Source organism: Camelus bactrianus, chromosome 9, assembly GCF_048773025.1.
Source record: "Camelus bactrianus isolate YW-2024 breed Bactrian camel chromosome 9, ASM4877302v1, whole genome shotgun sequence".
NCBI lineage: Eukaryota > Metazoa > Chordata > Mammalia > Artiodactyla > Camelidae > Camelus > Camelus bactrianus.
In genome coordinates this window covers 28,206,775-28,225,025 of record NC_133547.1, presented here as the reverse complement: position 1 = coordinate 28,225,025, position 18,251 = coordinate 28,206,775, and the positions used below count along the sequence as shown (strand labels likewise).

At 37.8% G+C, this 18,251-nt stretch overlaps 1 protein-coding gene across 28 annotated transcripts in view; it reads right to left on the bottom strand.

Annotated features, from left to right (window-relative positions):
* Positions 1–18,251, bottom strand: part of CCDC18 (coiled-coil domain containing 18) — a 133,796-nt gene that overhangs the window by 24,219 nt on the left and 91,326 nt on the right. For 13 of the 28 annotated variants that reach the window (XR_012509093.1, XR_012509097.1, XR_012509094.1 and 10 more), the window contains exon 31: positions 9,240–9,350. The gene's annotated coding sequence lies outside the window, so the exon portion shown is untranslated. Of the gene's footprint in view, positions 1–274; positions 9,351–11,264; positions 11,584–18,251 lie in introns of those variants that run through there. The other 15 variants (XM_045513196.2, XM_045513195.2, XM_074369966.1 and 12 more) reach the window with 5 other exon arrangements.

Sequence of the window (18,251 nt, the reverse complement as noted above, 5' to 3'; positions counted from 1 at the left end):
TACTGTGTTATCTCATCTTGGGATTTTAATTGGGCCATTGAACACTTACTAAAGTGTGTGAAGAGAACTAAAAACTAGATTTGTGAAATCATTGCATAGTGAAATACTATATATGGTCACGTTTCCGAGTTCTCAGTCTAACAGAACTTGCCCTCTGTTAGATCCTTTCTAAAAACAACAAAAAAATTTACAACCTGTTCTTTTCCCTGCTGTGTTATTTCCCCTTCAATAGAAAACTGCATATTATTTACCTCAGAATCCACAGGCACACAGAAAAGGCTCAATAAATGTTTATTTAGCAAACCCAAAATGTCTTCCAGAAAACCATATTTCAGGATATAATACTTTAAAATGAAGTTATCCTAGAAAGGAACAGTCCAGTCCAGTCACATAATGAAATACCACTCGGCAATGAAAAGGAACAAGCCACTGATGCGTGTAACAACACAGACGAACATCAAAAGCATTATCAAAAAATCAAAAGGACACATGCTATGTGATTCTGGACAAAACTATACAAATCAGTGGTAGGCAGGGGGTGGGGAAGGTGGCGGGTTACAGAGATGCATGAGGAAACTTTGAGACAATAGAAATGTTCTGTGTCTTGATTGTGGTCGTGATTACATGACGGGATACTGTCGTCAAAATTCACAGAACTGTATATGTTAAGGGGGTGAATGTTACTGTAGGTAAATTATTCCTCAACGAGCCTGACTGAGAAATAAAGGAAGACCTAAGATCACAATACATGATGCTCCTTGATAACGTACTTCAAATACACTTACTAATTCTGAGGTGACAGAGTATTTCACAGACGTCCTAAAAGCAATTGTCCTGCATTTAACAAAGTCCAAAACATCATTTAACTGTAGCATCTCAAAGATACAGACAATCCTAGCTATTCATTTGCTACTGTTTCTGTGAAGAGTGTGTTGTATAAACCTGAAAAGGGGATGAGAAATGCGGCCCTAATTTGGAAGAATCACATGGAGCTGAAACGTGGCAAGGGATGATTTCCTATATGAATATGAAAGCTGTTTAGTTTAACTATCTTTAAACATTCCGTATCTGAATAATAAAAATGCAGTCTTACATTTTCAAGGCACATAAAAAGTATCCAGCAATTAGACAGCTGCTTATCTTCATGGCTCATTTCCTTGGCTGGTTTTCTGCGTCAGAGCTCATATCCCTGAAGGTTGTTATACACTAGCTTTCATGTCTTCTCATTCATTCATTCATTCAATTTTTCACTCATTTAATAATTGGTTATTAAGTATCTCTATATGCCAGACACTGGAGATACAGCAGAGAGTAAAAAACATGAGAAACCTGTCTGTTACCTTCCATTCTGGTGAGGAGAGAGACAATGAATACTTTCAGGTGATGAAAAAACAAAACAGGGCGATGGGTATAGAATGACGTTTGCGGGGTAGGCAGTGGGTGGACAGAACACTTTGGATAGAACGGTGAGGGGACCTGAGGAGACAGCATTTACACTGACAACTCCGGGAGGTGACTGACGAGGAGTCAGCCACGGGAAGAGATCTGTGGGAAGAGTGTTCCAGGCATGGGGAACAGTAAGACCGAAAGCTTGAGACAGAAATGCATTTGGTATTAAGTGAGGGCTCTGAGGCAGGCATGTGGCCAGAGCGCAGTGAACAAGGCGAGAGTGGTAGCAGGGATCCAGGGAGCTCTGCCGGTCTCGGAAGCCCTGGAAGGGAGCTTCAGTTTATTCTAATGGCAATAGGAAGTTATCAGAGGGTTTTCAGTATGACAGTGATGCGATCTTCTTTTAAAGTCTCTCTGGCTTCTCTGGTGGTGGGCAAGAAGGCAGACTGGGAGAAAGGTCAGGTGGCGACTGCAGTCATCCAGGCAAGAGATGAGGGTGGCTGGGATCCAGGTGGGAGCAGTCATGGCGGTGAGACGTTCGATCCAGTTTCCACTTGGCAGCGAGGGCTAACCAGACTTGCTGACGGACTGGATGGGGTGGTGGGAAGCAGCACTGGGTGAGTGGGGACGCTTTACCCAAGATGGAGAAGACTGGGATAGGGAAAAATTCTGGAGGGAGACCAATAATTCTGTCTTGGTCTTGTCATATTTCAGATATGCTAAGAGACGTAAGTGGAGATGTAAGAAGGCAGCTGGATACTCAAGTGTGGAGGTCTGGGAGAGAATAGAGTTGGACACACAACTGTGCAATCCCTCACCTCACAGGCTGTACTTAAAGCAGTGAGACTGGATGTAATTACCTATGGGGTTTAAGTGCAGAAGAGAAGAGGCCCTAGAACAGAGAGCTGGGGCCCTTTAACAGTCAGAGTATTAGGTGGAGTAAAGGAAGACGTGACCCAGAGGCAACTCCGGCGACACAGGAGAAAACCTGAGGGTCGTGGTAATGGAAGCCAACAGTAGAACGTGTTTTAAATAGGAGGAAGTGATCATCTCTGCCCCTGCAGAGAAGTCAAATTAGAGAGGGCTGAGAACTGATACTGTGTTCGGCAAGATGAAGTCACTGGTGGCAGATCTGACAGGGTCATGTCACCAAATGCGATGAACATCTGAGTGGAGTGGGCTGAACACAGGAAGGGAAGTGAGAAAGTGGAGGAAGCAAGAACAAGCAACGGTTGGCGAGTTTCACCGGGAAAGGTGCTGAGACAGAGGACAGAAGCTGGCGAGGCTGCGGACCCCAGGCAGAGTTTACTTAAGGACAATACTAAGGCATGGTGCAGAAAAGAGGGCAGATTGTGGCAGGAATGAAATCTTCAACTAGACAGACACGCGACCCAGCGCGCGAGAGAAGGCAGGGTGTGCTTCTTCATCGTGCAAGGAGGGAGTGCACGTGTTCAGAGTGAGGCTTGTTGGCACACCTGATGGTGAGAAGATGAGGTGATTATTGCCTGATGGCTTCTGTTCCTTCCGCGAAGTGCAAAGTGAGAGCGCCAGTTGAGGGAAGATGAAGTGCCGGAGGTTTGAGGGGAGAGGAGATGTAAGATAAGCAACTTGGAGAGTCAGAGGCGATGTCATTTTCATGTTTGTATCCTAGCCCAGTGCCTGGCACATTGCAGGCATATTCAAAAGTGACTGACGGTAAGGATCAGAAAGGAAAGGAAGCACTGTTTTATGCACTAAAAACTACATTTTATAATGAGAGTGATGCATTTGTAGAGTACTTTGGCTTACAAGTGGTATAGTGTCTACTTGAATTTGTTCTGTAAGTTCTAGAATATTAGAGGAAGCATCCTTACAAAAGTTTATTTGGGACAAGATTACTATTTACACGTTATTTACAAGGCCACCTTTCCCACTCTGCTAATCTCTTCAGGGGTGAGGGAATTCTGTCTTTTCACCTTTGTATTCTCAGGTCGTATATAAAGCAGTGCCTGGCACAAAGTAAGTGCACAGTAATGTTTTTTAAAATAAATAAATGACTATGAGCACGAGGAGCTTCTAATCCCAAGAGGGTTTATAAGCTGAAATAGAAGACTCACCTTTTAGGTGAGTCTTTAGTTCAGATACTTCAGGGATGAAAAGCTGTAGTGGATTATAAAGACAACGGACACTTTCGGGGCATTCTGAGGGAGTCACGATGTGCAGTTATGCACTCCCACAAAACTTTCTTTATGCCACTATTTCAAGAATGAAAACTAATTTAAGTGGATTTTTGGTCTCAATAATGTGGTAGCTCTTCTCTCTGCTTGAGTTTACGGACTCTGATCTTTTGTCTACAACAGTAATGGACTTTGCCTTATTCAGCTAACACTGCGTTACTGTGAACTACATTCCCAGATGCTTCAGGGCCACTCATCTTGCTTCCTCTTCTCCTCTAGAAAGACTTGGGAAGATTCTTTTCTGTCTGGATGATGAGGGACCACACTCACCCGCGCCTGCCATGGAAGCCCAGCCCAAGGAAGTTTATACCAAGCAGGCAGCTTCCCGCTCCACTCTACTCCCACATCAGCCTTCTCATACCCCTAGTTTTGTACAGCATGACCTCCCCCTTTCTTGTAGCATTGCTTTCAGAAGTAAAACATTTGAAAAATGTAAAAGAAAGAAGAAAACATGCTTGGGACTATACGAGAGGAGGAGAGGGAAGGTAGAAAAACAGAAATGGGGAGGAAAGAAACCTGACCACTTTTAAAGTCACTCAGTATCATTACAGACATTCTGCTGAACAATAAAAGTATATGATAAACTTCACCGCAGAGGGTCAGGCAAAGGAAAGTCCAGAAAGCTGTAACTCTGAACCAGTCATTTTACCCTGTAGCAAGGAACACAGAAGCTGTTTTTATGCTGGGGAGAAAAGTGTGGCCATATCTCTGCTTTCATGTTTATGTATCAACACAAATCACAAAAGACAGAGAATATAAACATATCAACTGAGGCTTTTACCAAGAAAACTTGACGTTTCTGATTTAGAAATAGTTCAGAAATGGGAAGGAGGGGGAACCTGTTACGCAGTCATTGGTAAGTGGCTGGCGCCCTCTAGTGGCTGCTTAGATTCCATGCATGTGGATCCTAAAATGCACTTTTGAGGAAAAGACCTTTAGGAAAAAAATAACCAAATGTTTTAGGAAAAAATAAAACAAAACAAAATACTTTGTTGTAATGTCCTGACAAAGAAGTTTTGCAGAGATAAATTTTAAAATTTACAATATTTGCCTGTAAAACAATTAAATTACTGAAAATAACTAAGTCATTGACAAAATGAAATGGGAGTGAACAAACAGCAATTAGTCTATTGAACGGCAGGTTTCTACACTTATATAAATGAAGCCATGAGAATGGGTGAGGCATTCAGATAAGCCTATCAGAAATAAAAGAGGAGGTCCAAGGAAATCACAACATCTGAAGCAGTGAGGGAGTCCAAGATAAGGACTGTGTAAGGAACAGGAGGGCCGTAGACAATGGTATTTGAGAATATCACAGAGACGAGAGCAGCAAGCCATGGTAGTGGACGGTGTCAGATGGGGCAGAGAATAAGGCAGACTGTGATTAAAAATCAGCCATTGAGGAGGGGGGCAAAACGGCAGAGCAGGAAGACCCTCACCTCCTCCCATGGGTACACCAAAACTACAGCTCCTTACAGGGCAACCACCTACGAGGACAACCTGAAGACGCGCCGAAAAGACGAGCACAGCTGAAAACACAGAAACTAGAAATACAAGAGATAAGCAAGAGAGGGTGGGAATAGCTCAGTGGTAGGGTGCATGTTTAGCATGCACAAGGTCCTGGGTTCAACCCCCAGTGCCTCCATTAAAAAAAAAAGAAAGAACTACATTTAAAAAAATGTAAAGAAGGAATCACGAGATGGGTAGGAGGGGCACAGATACAGTACAGTCAAGACTCACACCCCAGGTCAGCAGGCCACAGACTGGACGAATGTCACAATTCCAGAGGTCTTCCCCAAGGAGAGGGAAGTCCAAGCTACACTTCGGGTTCCTGGCACGGAGTCAAATCCTGGGAAGATGAATTCTCAGAATGTCTGGCTTTGAAGCCAGTGGGGATTACATTCAGGAGAGCTAGAGGACTACAGGAAACAGAGATTCCATTTTTTTAGGGTGCATGCAAAATATGACATGCTCTGAGTCCCAGAACAGAGTAGTTTGAAAGTGGCCAAGGTCAGACCCACTTGCTGATCCTGGACAGCCTCCCAGAGAGGCAGGAGGCACTGAGACTTCCCCTCGGAATGCAGATGCTGGCAGCAGTCAGTTATGGGAGCTCATTCTACTGCAAGGACCGTGGTGCTGGTAAGCACCATCATGGAATCCTCCCTGTAACATATTAGCCCTGGGGGCTTCCCCACCCACCAGCAGGCTGGCAGCAGTCCAGATATGTACGAATGAAATAATGCCATTTGCAGCAACATGCATGGACCTAGAGATTATCATATTAAGTGAAGTAAGTCAGACAGAGAAAGACAAATATAATACTTATATGTGGAATCTAAGAAAAGATACTAATTTTACTTACAAACCAAAAATAGACTCATGGACACATAAAACAAACTATGGTTACCAAAGAGGAAAGGGTGGGAGGGATAAATTAGGAGTTTGGGATTAACAGCTATATACTACTATATATAAAATACATAAACGGCAAGGACCTACTGTATTGCACAGGGAACTATATTTAGTTTCTTGTAATAAGCTATAATGGAAAAAAATCTGAAAATATATGTGCATACATATGTATGTATATGTATAACTGAATCACTTTGCTGTATACCTGAAACTAACATTGCAAATCAACTATACTTTAATAAAAAATATTTTAAAAAAAGAAATTAAGAAAACAATCTCATATATGATTACATCAAAAGAATAAAATATCTAGGAATAAATCTAACCAAGCGGGTAAAAGACCTGCACTTGGAAAACTGTAAGATATTGTTCAAAGAAACTGAAGACAACACAAACAAAAGGAAAGATATACCATGCTTGTGGCCTGAAAGAATTAATGCTGCTAAAATGACCATACTACCTACAGCAATCTACAGATTCAGTGCACTCCCTATCAAAATAGCAGTGGCATTTTTCATAGAAAAAGAAGAAAACATAGGCAGTATGCACTTTGACATCAGTCTTAGCATTATATTTTAGATATGTCTCCTCAGGCAAGGGAAACAAGCAAAACCAAATGGGACTAAACCTAAAATTATTTTGCACAGCAAAGGAAACTATCAACAAAGCAAAAAGATACTTGCAAACAATGTATATGATAAGGGGTTAATATTGAAAACAAAGAACTCATATAACTCAACATCTAAAAAACAACCTGTTTTAAAAATGGGCAATGGACCTGATAAGAGTTTTTTTCCAAAGAAAACACACAAAAGGCCAATAGATAGAGGAAAAATGCCAGCATCACTAACCATCAGAGAAATGCAAACCCAGACACAATGAGACACCACCTTATACCTCTCGGAATGGCTATCATCAAAAACACAACAAACGGCAAGTGATAGCGAGGATGTGGAAAAAGGGAACCTGCGTACTGCTGGTGGGACTGTAAATTGGTGCAACCAATGTGGAAAACAGTATAGAGTTTTCTCAAAAAATTAAAAATAGAATTCCCATATGACCCAGGAATTTCAGTTCTGGATTTTTACCAAAAACCCCCAAAAACATTGACTAGAAAAGATACATACACTCCAATGTTTACTGTGGCATTTTTTACAGTCGCTAAGATATGGAAGTAACCTACGTGTTCACTGATAGATGAATGCATAAAGATGATGTGACATATGCACATGTTCTTTATGAATTCATCTATCCTATATACAATGGAATGTTGCTCAGCCAAAAAAAAAAAAAAAAAGAACTCTTGCCATTTTTGACAACATGGATGGATCTAGAGAGTATTACACTAAATGAAATAAGTCAGAGAAAGACAGATACCTTATATTCTCACAAATATGTGTAATCTGTAAGCAAACAAACAAAACAAAATGAAACAGACTCACAGATACAGAAAACAAATGGGTAGTAGGGTGGGGGTGGGTAGGTGGGGGAAAACTGGTGAATTGAACTAAGAGGTACAAACATCCAGTTTTAAAATAAATAAGCCACAGAGATATAACATTCAGCAGAAGAAATATGGTCAGTAACATTGTAATAACTTCTTATGGGGACAGATGGTTAGATTTATTGTGATGATCATCCCATAATGTATGCAAATGTTAAAGCATGATGTAGTATACCTGAAATTAACACATTTGTGCATCGATTATATTTTAATAATAATTTTTAAAAATCCCTATGATCAAAACAAAGATTAGAAGGATATAAAACAACATATTAAAAGTGATCTTTGAGTGATTTAAAAAAAAACAGCCACTGAGCAATGAATTCGAAGGTTAAAACAAGTACCATTCAAAAATATTCAAGCAAATAAGCATACTGATCAGGGTAACACAAAAAGTTTAAATGAAACCTAAAATGTTGTCAAAAATTTTAATTGTAGTTTAGGTACATCAAATACTGTTTGTATGGGTTCGTTATACAAACATGTTTTCTAGTAACAGAATCTGATCTGTGTTCTCATTAAACAGCTTTTATTTCAGCATGAGGAAATGGCTCATTGAGCTCTCTATTCAAGGGAAAATTACTTGAACTAAAAGCTTTCTGTCTTCCTAACTCCTTTAGACAGAGTGTCTGCTGTAAAATGCTGAGGCTATTAACGTTTCAAACGAATCACAATATATGAGGATATACAAACTTATTAAGGTAAATGGAATTATGGCCAGACTACAAAAATACTGAGAAGTACATTTAAAGCACTCATCATTCAGCTGATTTAGTTATTAGGTTAAAATGATTCTATTGTTGTTCCACTGCTGTTTAGTCTATTTAACGATGAGAGAATTAGTAAGTTGTGCAGGAGGCTACTGAAATGCCTACACTGGAATCATACTGTGGCATCGAGAGAGATTTGGCTCAGATTTTAGAACTCAGTTGAGTAAGTTTTATTTCATAGATTTTCAATCCCTTCCTGCCAAATTTACTGAAACTGTACCCCAAATGTTCACAGCAGCACTGTTTACAATAGCCAAGGAATGGAAACAACGTAAATGTCCATCAACAGATGACTGGATAAAGAAGTTTGGTATATTTATACAACGGAATACTACTCAGCCATAAAAATGATAAAATAATGCCATTTGCAGCAACATGGATGGACCTGGAGATCATCATTCTAAGTGAAGTAAGCCAGAAAGAGAAAGAAAAATACCATGATATCACTCATATGTGGAATCTAAAAAAACAAAAAGAGAGAAAGAGGGCAATAATGAACTCATCTACAAAACAGAAAGAGACTCGTAGACATTGTAAGCAATTTTATGGTTACTGGGGGAAAGGGAGTGGGAAGGGATAGATTTGGGAGTTTGAGATTTGCAGATACTAACTACTATATATAAAATGGATAAACAAGTTTCTTTTGTATAGCACAGGGAACTATATTCAGTATCTTGTAGTAACCTATAATGAAAATGAACATATGTATTATATATGCATGACTGGAAATTGACACATTGTAACTGACTATACGTCAATAGAAATAAAAATAAAAATACTGATAAGGAAAAAAAGAATTGTCTACAGTACTTGGTGTGGCCTATAGCATCTCCCACAGTTAAATCATTTGTTTCTCTCTCCTTTAACCCTCACTCAGTTGTGTGCCTTCGTGAATCATGCTCTCTTTCCAGTTTCATTCAGCAGTCCAACTTCTCAACTTACCCTTACCTTTGTACAGCTGTTCCTGAACAGCAACCCAGTGATCACCCACTGCTGTCATTTCACAGATGAGCCTTGTTCCACCAAGTCTCAGTGAAACTTCTTAGTATGGACTGTTCTCTTCAAAAAAAAAGTTCAAAAGTTTCCTTAGAAGTTTAGTCATGAGTGACAAAAATAGGTCCCCAGGATCCTAGGCTGTCAGAATGCCTTCTACCCAACTTCTCTCATCTTTCCAGTTCTCCACAGCCTTGTAACATGTCCCAGGGACAGAGGGCAAAACCAGACATTTATTGAATTACAGGATTCTTTCAGTAAGCTCATAACCATTTGAAGAAACTTTTACTAGCCTAAGTAAACTTCAAGTTTTGATAGAGGCAATGGTATGTTTTATATTACATAGAGTAAAGTGAAATTTTGATATTTTCATTACTGTATCTGTACTTCCCTGAGTAATCATCTTCCTCAGAGCTGCAGTTCATTCTCTTTCTAGCTGGCCCTAGTTTCTCTTAGACTTGGGCTTGTGAGTCCACGTTGGTTTTCACTGCTTGGTTAAATAATCAGGGCCACTGGTAAGTGTTTGAAACTGTGATCCCAGCTCTTTCTGATCATAGCTTGACCTAATTTATATTGTATTCATTCTAAAACTGTTCTAGTACTCCCTCACCTTTAAATTATACTTTGCTTTCATTCTATAGTCGTTTTGCCTATCCATTAAGTAAAAAATAAGTTTGGTACCTCCTAGGCCTTAAAAATCCTCCCTTCAGAGAGGCATAGATTAAAGAACAATTCCATTCTCTGCCAACAAAAAGTTATTTTATTTATCCTGATGTAGGGCTACAATGTGCTCACTCTGCCCATTAGTGTATACCTTTCCTCCCTTTTTTCACTTTCTGTGCCTACCAAGCGGCAGGGCGTTATTTTCAGAGCTAACAGATCTCTCACAAGAGTCACAGCACAGTATTCCCTCAGGAAATTACCGCGGCCTATGGCTTGACCCTCAGCTTTGCAGATAACAAAATCTAATCATTCATCAAAGACTGATATTTAACCCAAATGCCAATTTATAAATGAAATTTACTAGACAGTCATAATGGCACAGATTGTATTATCATTTTACTAATAAAAAGAAGTTGAATGGGAAGCAAATGTGTAATTATAATCTGATACCAGGGAATCAGAACAAAGTGGAATTGGACATCTACTGAAAACAAAATAATATGGTCTTATCTATTATGCATGCATCTCTTGAATAGCCTTAAAGCAAATCAAATGTTTTAGAATGGCCAGTTAGGGTATTTGTATTCGTAATTTTGCTTCTTTTGCTAAGACGACAACTAACAGCCAGGGTGCATGTAAAGGACATAGAGCACTCATGGAAGATCCTGGGATCTGCTTGGGAAACTACCAAAAAAGCTGAACTTCTTGCAGGCAAATGAGAAGGGGAGAAGGGAAACGAAATGGAAACAGCTGGTTTAATGGATTCTTTCAAGAATCTGGGCCATGTGAGCATACGACAAAACAGGTAACTAGACTGAGGATGTGAGATTGAAGAAAATACTTTTCTTTTTCAGGTTAGGCGAGACTTGGATATATTTACTGTTGATGGTAAAAAGCTGGTACACAGGAAAAGACTGACAATAGAGATGGGGGAAAATAACTGCAGGGAAGCCCCTGAGGAGACAGAAAGGGATCCAAAATGCAGGTGAACAGACTACCCAGAGGGAAACTCAGCCTTCACTGAGACGATGAAGAGGCAAACTGAGTGCAGATTAAGTTTATAAAATTAGGGTAGGAAGTAGCAGGAATTCTCTTCTGACAGCTACCATTCTGTCCCTGAAGCAGGCGGTGAAGGCATCTGCTAAATGCGTGTGCATCCGTAGGTGGGTGCCACACCGGACTCAAGAGAAGCAGTAAAGGCCTGACCCAGACAGAGATAGAAGTTGACACAAAGAATTCGGAGGCAATGGTGTAAAATCACAGCTGCGTGTGTTAGGGTAAGAGTAAGCTGCTTTACAAAGAGATCCTCAAATTCAGTGGCTTAAAAAGACAGAAGTTTATTTCTCTCTCATTAAATAGTCCAAGGAGAATGTTCCAGGTCACTTAGGCACCCAGGTTCTTTTTATTTTGTTTATCTGCCATCTCCTATGGTGTTTTCCTCATCTACATGGTTGAAGTTGGGTTGCAGGCAATTCCAGCTCCAGAAAAAGGAAAAGACCTTGGAGGAGCACATATGTAATATTTTGATGCCCAGGCCTGAAGCTGTACACTTCATTTCCGCTTGTAGTCTTCCGGTGAGAACTTAATCACTGGAGAGGCTGGGAAATATAGTCTGGCCATGGGCCCAGCTAAAACTCTGCAATTATAGAAAACGGAAAAGAACTGAAAAAATTGATAGTCTTCACCACAGCACAGTTGTATGCTTTTCTCAAACAATATACAACAACTTAAATAGAAATATAGTGAGAAAAAGGACAGTAATGAATTCAGTAAAGTTTTCCCATGTAACTAAAGAACTAAAATTTTGGCAAGAGAATGTGATAGAGAAGTGACAGACAATCATAATATTTAGGTTGAATAAGAAAATGAATAATAACAGCAGCTAATAGCTTATAGCATTTACTGATCACTTACTATATGCCAGGTATTATTCTAAGTGCTTTAATGTGTATTGACTTATTTAATAACCATAATAGCCATTTGAGGCATGTGTTATTATTTTATTTTATAACTGAGGAAACAAAGGCACAGAGAGATTAAATGACTTTCCCAAAGTGAGACAGTTAAAGTGGCAGCAAAGCAAGGCTCTGAACTGCTTCAAAGGTCATCTGGCTCCAGAGGCCACACTCTTCACCCCACCGTCACACTGCCTCAGGGACGGCAGTGATCGTCTATTGAACACCTACTCTACCCAGAAAGTGCACTAGCATTCCATGTGCGTTATCCAATTTCGTCCTTACAGTCAGCTTCTGAGGGAGCTACTGCTTCTATTTTACATTTAAGGAGACTGAAGTTCCGTTATTCAATAACTAATTCAAGGTCATGTGCTTATAAAAGTGGAGAAACCAGGATCAAACCAGATCCCTATGTTCTCAAAGCCCATCTCTTCTTCTTAAATATCTAAATTTTTATTATTAATATAGAACTTACGAACAGTGGAATTCAGCTATTCTAAGCATATAACTTCAATGAGTTTTGTTAAATACATACACCTGTATAGCAAATAATCTATTCAAGCTAGAACATTTCTATTATCTCAGAAAGTCTATTCCTATCCCTTTCCATTTAATTCCCTACCCCTGAGACAAGCATTGTTTTGATTTCCATTCTACATTGTTATTGTCTGTTCTTAAAATTCATGTAAATGGAATCATAGTATTTAGTTCTGTACATAGCTTTTTTCATTACATTTTTGAGATTTATCCATGTTATTCTTTTTAAAAATTTTATTTTATTGAGTTATTCTATATAACAGTAGTTTATTATTTTTATAGTACTTACATGTATGAATATATCAAGTTGCCTATTGATTCTTCTACTCATGGACATTTGAGTTTTTCCAGTTTTTGGCCATACATGAGAAAAGGTAATGTGAACATTAATGTACAAGTCTTTTTGGTGGGCATTTATTTTCCTTTCTTTTGGCTAAATATCTGGGACGGGTACTGATGCATCATATAGCAGATGTCTGTAGAAATTAAAAGGAACTGCCAAACAATTTTCCAAAGTGACTCCAGATGCTCCACATCATTCAGTGTTATCAGTCTTTTTTATTATTCTGTGAAGTATCTGTTTAAGTCTACTATTTCTAAATTGAGATGTTTGTCTTTTTAATTTTTTATTTATAGTGAGGTTTTCTGTTTTTACAACTTTTCAACAGAAGTTTTCTGCCTCATATATTTATATCTCTCACCGTGTAGTATGCCTTTTCATTTTCTTAATAGTGAGATTTAAGAGATATTTTTAATTTTGATCAAGTCATTTATTAACTTTCCTTTTATAATTAGTGCTTTTTGCGTCCTAAGATATTTTGAGTGAGAAGTTGGAAGTTTTAAACAAAGAGTTAGAAAATATAAAGAACAACCAAAGATGAAAAATATAATAACTGAAATGAAAAATACACTAGAAAGAATCAATAGTAGACTAAATGATACCGAGGAATGGATTAGTGAGCTGGAAGACAGAGTAGTGGAAATTACTGCCGCTGAACAGAAAAAAGAATGAAAAGAAATGAGGACAGTTTAGGAGACTTCTGGGACAACATCTAGCACACTAATATTCACACTATAGGAGTCTCAGAAAAAGAAGAGAGGGAGAAAGGGCCTAAGAAAATATTTGAAGACATAAGACCTGAAAATTTCCCTAACCTGGGAAAGGAAACAGTCACCCAAATCCAGAAGAACAGAGTCCCAGACAAGATTAACCCAACGAGGAGCACACTAAGACACACTGTAATCAAGATGACAAAAATTAAAGATACAGAGAGAATATTAAGAGCAGCAAGGTAAAAGCAACAAATGACATACAAGGGAACTCCCATAAGGCTATCAGCTGATTTTTCAGCAGAAACTCTGCAGGCCAGAAGGGAGTGGCACAATGGATTTAAAGTGACGAAAGGGAAAGATCTACAACCAGGAACACTCAACCCAAGAGGGCTCTTGTTCAGATTTGATGGAGAAATAAAACGCTTCACAGACAAGCACCACCAAGAGCTCAGCAGCACCAAAACAGCTTTACAACAAATGTTAAAGGAACTTCTCCAGACAAAAAAGAAAGGGTCACATCCATAAACAAGAAAATTATGAAACGGAAAAGCTCACCAGTAAAGGCAAACTTACAGTAAAGGTAGGAAATCATCTACATACAAAGTTAGTAGGGAGGTTAAAAGACAAAAGTAGTAAAATAGTCTATATCCAAAATAAGCAGTGAAGGGACACACAAAACAATTAGATGTAAAATACAACATCAAAAGGTAATTGTAAGAAGAGGAGAGTACAAATTCAGGGTTTTAAAAATACGTTTGAAATTAAGAAATCAGCAACTTAAAACAATCAATCACGTGTGTGTCTGTATATCTATATATCTATATCTGTATCTATATATAGAGAGAGACACTACTATACAATACCCTCATGGTAACTACAAATCAAAAACCTATAGTAGATATACAAATGAAAAATAAAAAGGAATCCAAACATAACACTAGAGACAATCACAAAAGACGAGAAGAAAAAAGGGGTGGGGTGGAAAGACCTACAAAAACAAATCCAAAGCAGTTAACAAAATAGCAATAAGAACATACATATTGATGATTAATTTAATCATTAACAGACAACATGCTCCCATCAAAAGACATAAAGTAGCTGAATGGATTCAAAAACAAGACACAAATATGTGCTGCCTACAGGAGACTCTTTCAGATCTAGAGACACATACAGACTGAAAGTGAGAGGATGGAAAATGGTATTCCATGCAAATGGAAATCAAAAGAAAGCCAGAGTAGAAACACTTATATCAGACAAAACAGACTTTAAAATAAAGACTGTTACAAGAGATAAAAAAGGAACTACATAATGAGCAAGAGATCAATTCAAGAAGATATAACAACTGTATATACACACCCAACATAGGAGCACCTCAATATATAAGGCAAATATTAACAGACATAAAAGGAGAACTCAGCAATAACACAGTAATAGTATGAGACTTTAACATTCACTTATATCCATGGACAGATCATCTAGACAGAAAATCAACAAGGAATCACAGCTCAAATGTTCTTAATTGATATACAGAGAGCATTCCATCCAAAAGTAGTGGAATACATATTCTTTTCAAATGCACATGGAACATTCTCCAGGATAAACAACATACTAGGCCACAAAACAGCTCAGTAAATTTAAGAAAACTGAAATCATATCAAGCATGTTTTTCAACCATAATGCTATGAGACTAGAAATCAACTACAAGAAAAACAACTGTAAAAACACAAACATGTGGAGGCTAAATGATATGCTACCAAACAACCAATGGATCACTGAAGAAATTAAAGAGGAAGCAAAAAAAAAAAAAAAAAAAACACCTAGAGACAAATGAAAATGAAAACATGATGATCCAAAACGTATGGGATGCAGCAAAAGCAGTTCTAGGAGGGAATTTATAGCGATACAAGCTTACCCCAGGAAACAAGAAAACTCTAAAATAAACAATCCAACTTTAGACCTAAAGGAACTAGAGAAAGAAGAACAAACAAAACCCAAAGTTAGCAGAAGGAAAGAAATCATAAAGATCACAGCAGAAATAGAGACTAAAAATATAGAAAAGATCAATGAAACTAAAAGTTGGTTTCTTGAAAAGATAAATAAAATTGATAAACTTTTAGCCAGACTTATCAAGAAAAAAAGGGAGAGGGATCAAATCAATAAAATTAGAAATGAAAAAAGGAGAAGTTACAACTGACACCATAGAAATATAAAGGATCATAAAAGACTACTACAAACAACTATACTCCAATAAAATGGACAGCCTATAAGAAATAGACAAATTCTTAGAAAGGTACAGTCTCCCAAGATTGAACCAGTTAGAAATAGAAGCTATGAACAGACGAATTACCAGTAATGAAATTGAATCAGTAATTCAAAAACTCCCAACAGACAAAAGTCCAGGACCAGATGGCTTCACAGAGGAATTCAACCAAATATTTAGAGAAGAGTTAAAATCTACCCTTCTGAAACTACCCCAAGGAACTGCAGAGGAAGGAACACTTCTGAGCTCATTCTATGAGGCCACCATCCCGATACCAAAACTAGACAAAGATACCACAAAACAAGAAAATGACAGGCCAATATCACTGATGAACATAGATGCAAAAATCCTTAACAAAATACTAGCAAACTGAATCCAACAATACATTAAAAGGATCACACCGTGATTAAGTGGGACTTATCCCTGGGATGCAAGGATTTTTCAGTATCTGCAAATCAATCAATGTGATACACCATATTAACAAACTGAAGAATAAAAACCAAATGATCATCTCAACAGTTGCAAAAAAAGCTTTGGATAAAATTCAATATCCATTTATAATAAAAACTCCAGAATTGGGCAAAGAGGGAATATACCTCAACACAATAAAGGCATATGTGACAAACCCACAGCTAACATCACACTTAATGGTGAAAAGCTGAAAGCATTCCCTCAAAGATCAGGAAGAAGACAAGGATGCCCACTCTCACCACTTTTATTCAACATAGTCTTGGAAGTCCTAGTCACAGCAATCAGAGTATAAAAGGAAATAAAAGCAATCCAAATTGGAAAGGAAGAAATGAAACTGTCACTGTTTGCAGATGACATGATACTATATATAGAAAATCCTAAAGATGACACTAGAAAACTACTAGAGCTCATCAATGAATTTGGTAAAGTTGCAGGGTACAAATTTAATATACAGAAATCCGCTGCATTTCTCTACACTAACAATGAAACACCAAAAACAAAACAAAACAAAACAAAACAAAAAACAAAAAGAAAGAAATTAAGGAAACAACCCGATGTACAACTGCATCAAAAAGAATAAAATACTTAGGAATAAACCTACTTAAGGAGGCAAGAGATCTGTACTCCAAAAACTATAAGACACTGATGAAAGAAATTAATGATGACACAAACAGATGGAAAGATGTACTATGTTCTTGGATTGGAAGAATGAATACTGTTAAAATGATCATATTACCACGACAATATACAGATTCAATGCAATCTCTGTCAAAATACCAATGGCATTTTTCGCAGAACTAGAACAAATAATTTAAAAATTTATATGGAAACACAAAAGACTTTGGATAGCCAAAACAATCTTGAGAAAGAAGAATGGAGCTGACAGAATCACACTCCCTGACTTCAGACTATACTACAACGCTACAGTAATCAAAACAGTATGGTACTGGCACAAGAAACAGAAACATAGATCAATGGAACAGGATAGAGAACCCAGAAATAAACCCACACACTTATGGTCAATTAATCCATGACAAAAGATACAAGAATATACAAGAGAAAAAAGACAGTCTCTTAAATAAGTGCTGTGGAGAAAACTAGACAGCTACATGTAAAAAAATGAAATTAGAACATTCTCTAACACCACATACAAAAATAAACTCAAAATGGATTAAAGACCTAACTATAAGGCTGGAAACTATAAAACTCCTAGAGGAAAATACAGGCACTCTGAAATAAATTGAAGCAATATTTTTTTCGATCCATCTCCTAAAGCAAAGGAAATAAAAGCAAAAGTAAACAAATGGGACCTAATCAAACTTAAAAGTGTTTGCACAGCAAAAGAAACCACTGACAAAACAAAAAGACGACCTACTGAATGGGAGAAAATATTTGTAAATAATACGACCAATAAGGGATTAATAGCCAACATATATAAACAAATCACATAATTTAATATCAAAAAACAAATGACCCGACTAAAAAATGGGCAGGAAAACTGAATAGACATTTTTCCGAAGATGAAGTGCAGATGGACAACAGGCACATGAAAAGATGCTTAACATTGCTAATCATCAGGGAAATGCAAATCAAAACCACAATGAGATACCACCTAACACCTGTCTGAATGGCTATCATCAAAATGTCTACAAATAACAAATGTTGATGAGGATGTGGAGAAAAGGGGACTCTTGTACACTGTTGGTGGGAATGGAAACTGGTGCAGCCACTGTGGAAAGCAGTACAGAGGCTTCTCAAAAAACTAAAAAAATAAAACTACCATATGACCCAGCAATTCCACTCCTCCTGGCTATCTATCTGAAAAAACCCAAAACAATTAATTCAAAAAGATACATGTACCCTAATGTTCATAGCAGCATTATTTACAATTGCCAAGACATGGAAACAACCTAAGTGTCCATCAACAGATAACTAGATAAAGGAGAGATGGTATATATATGCAATAGAATACTACTCAGGCTTAAAAAAAATAATTTTGCCATTTGCAGCAACATGGATGGATTTGGA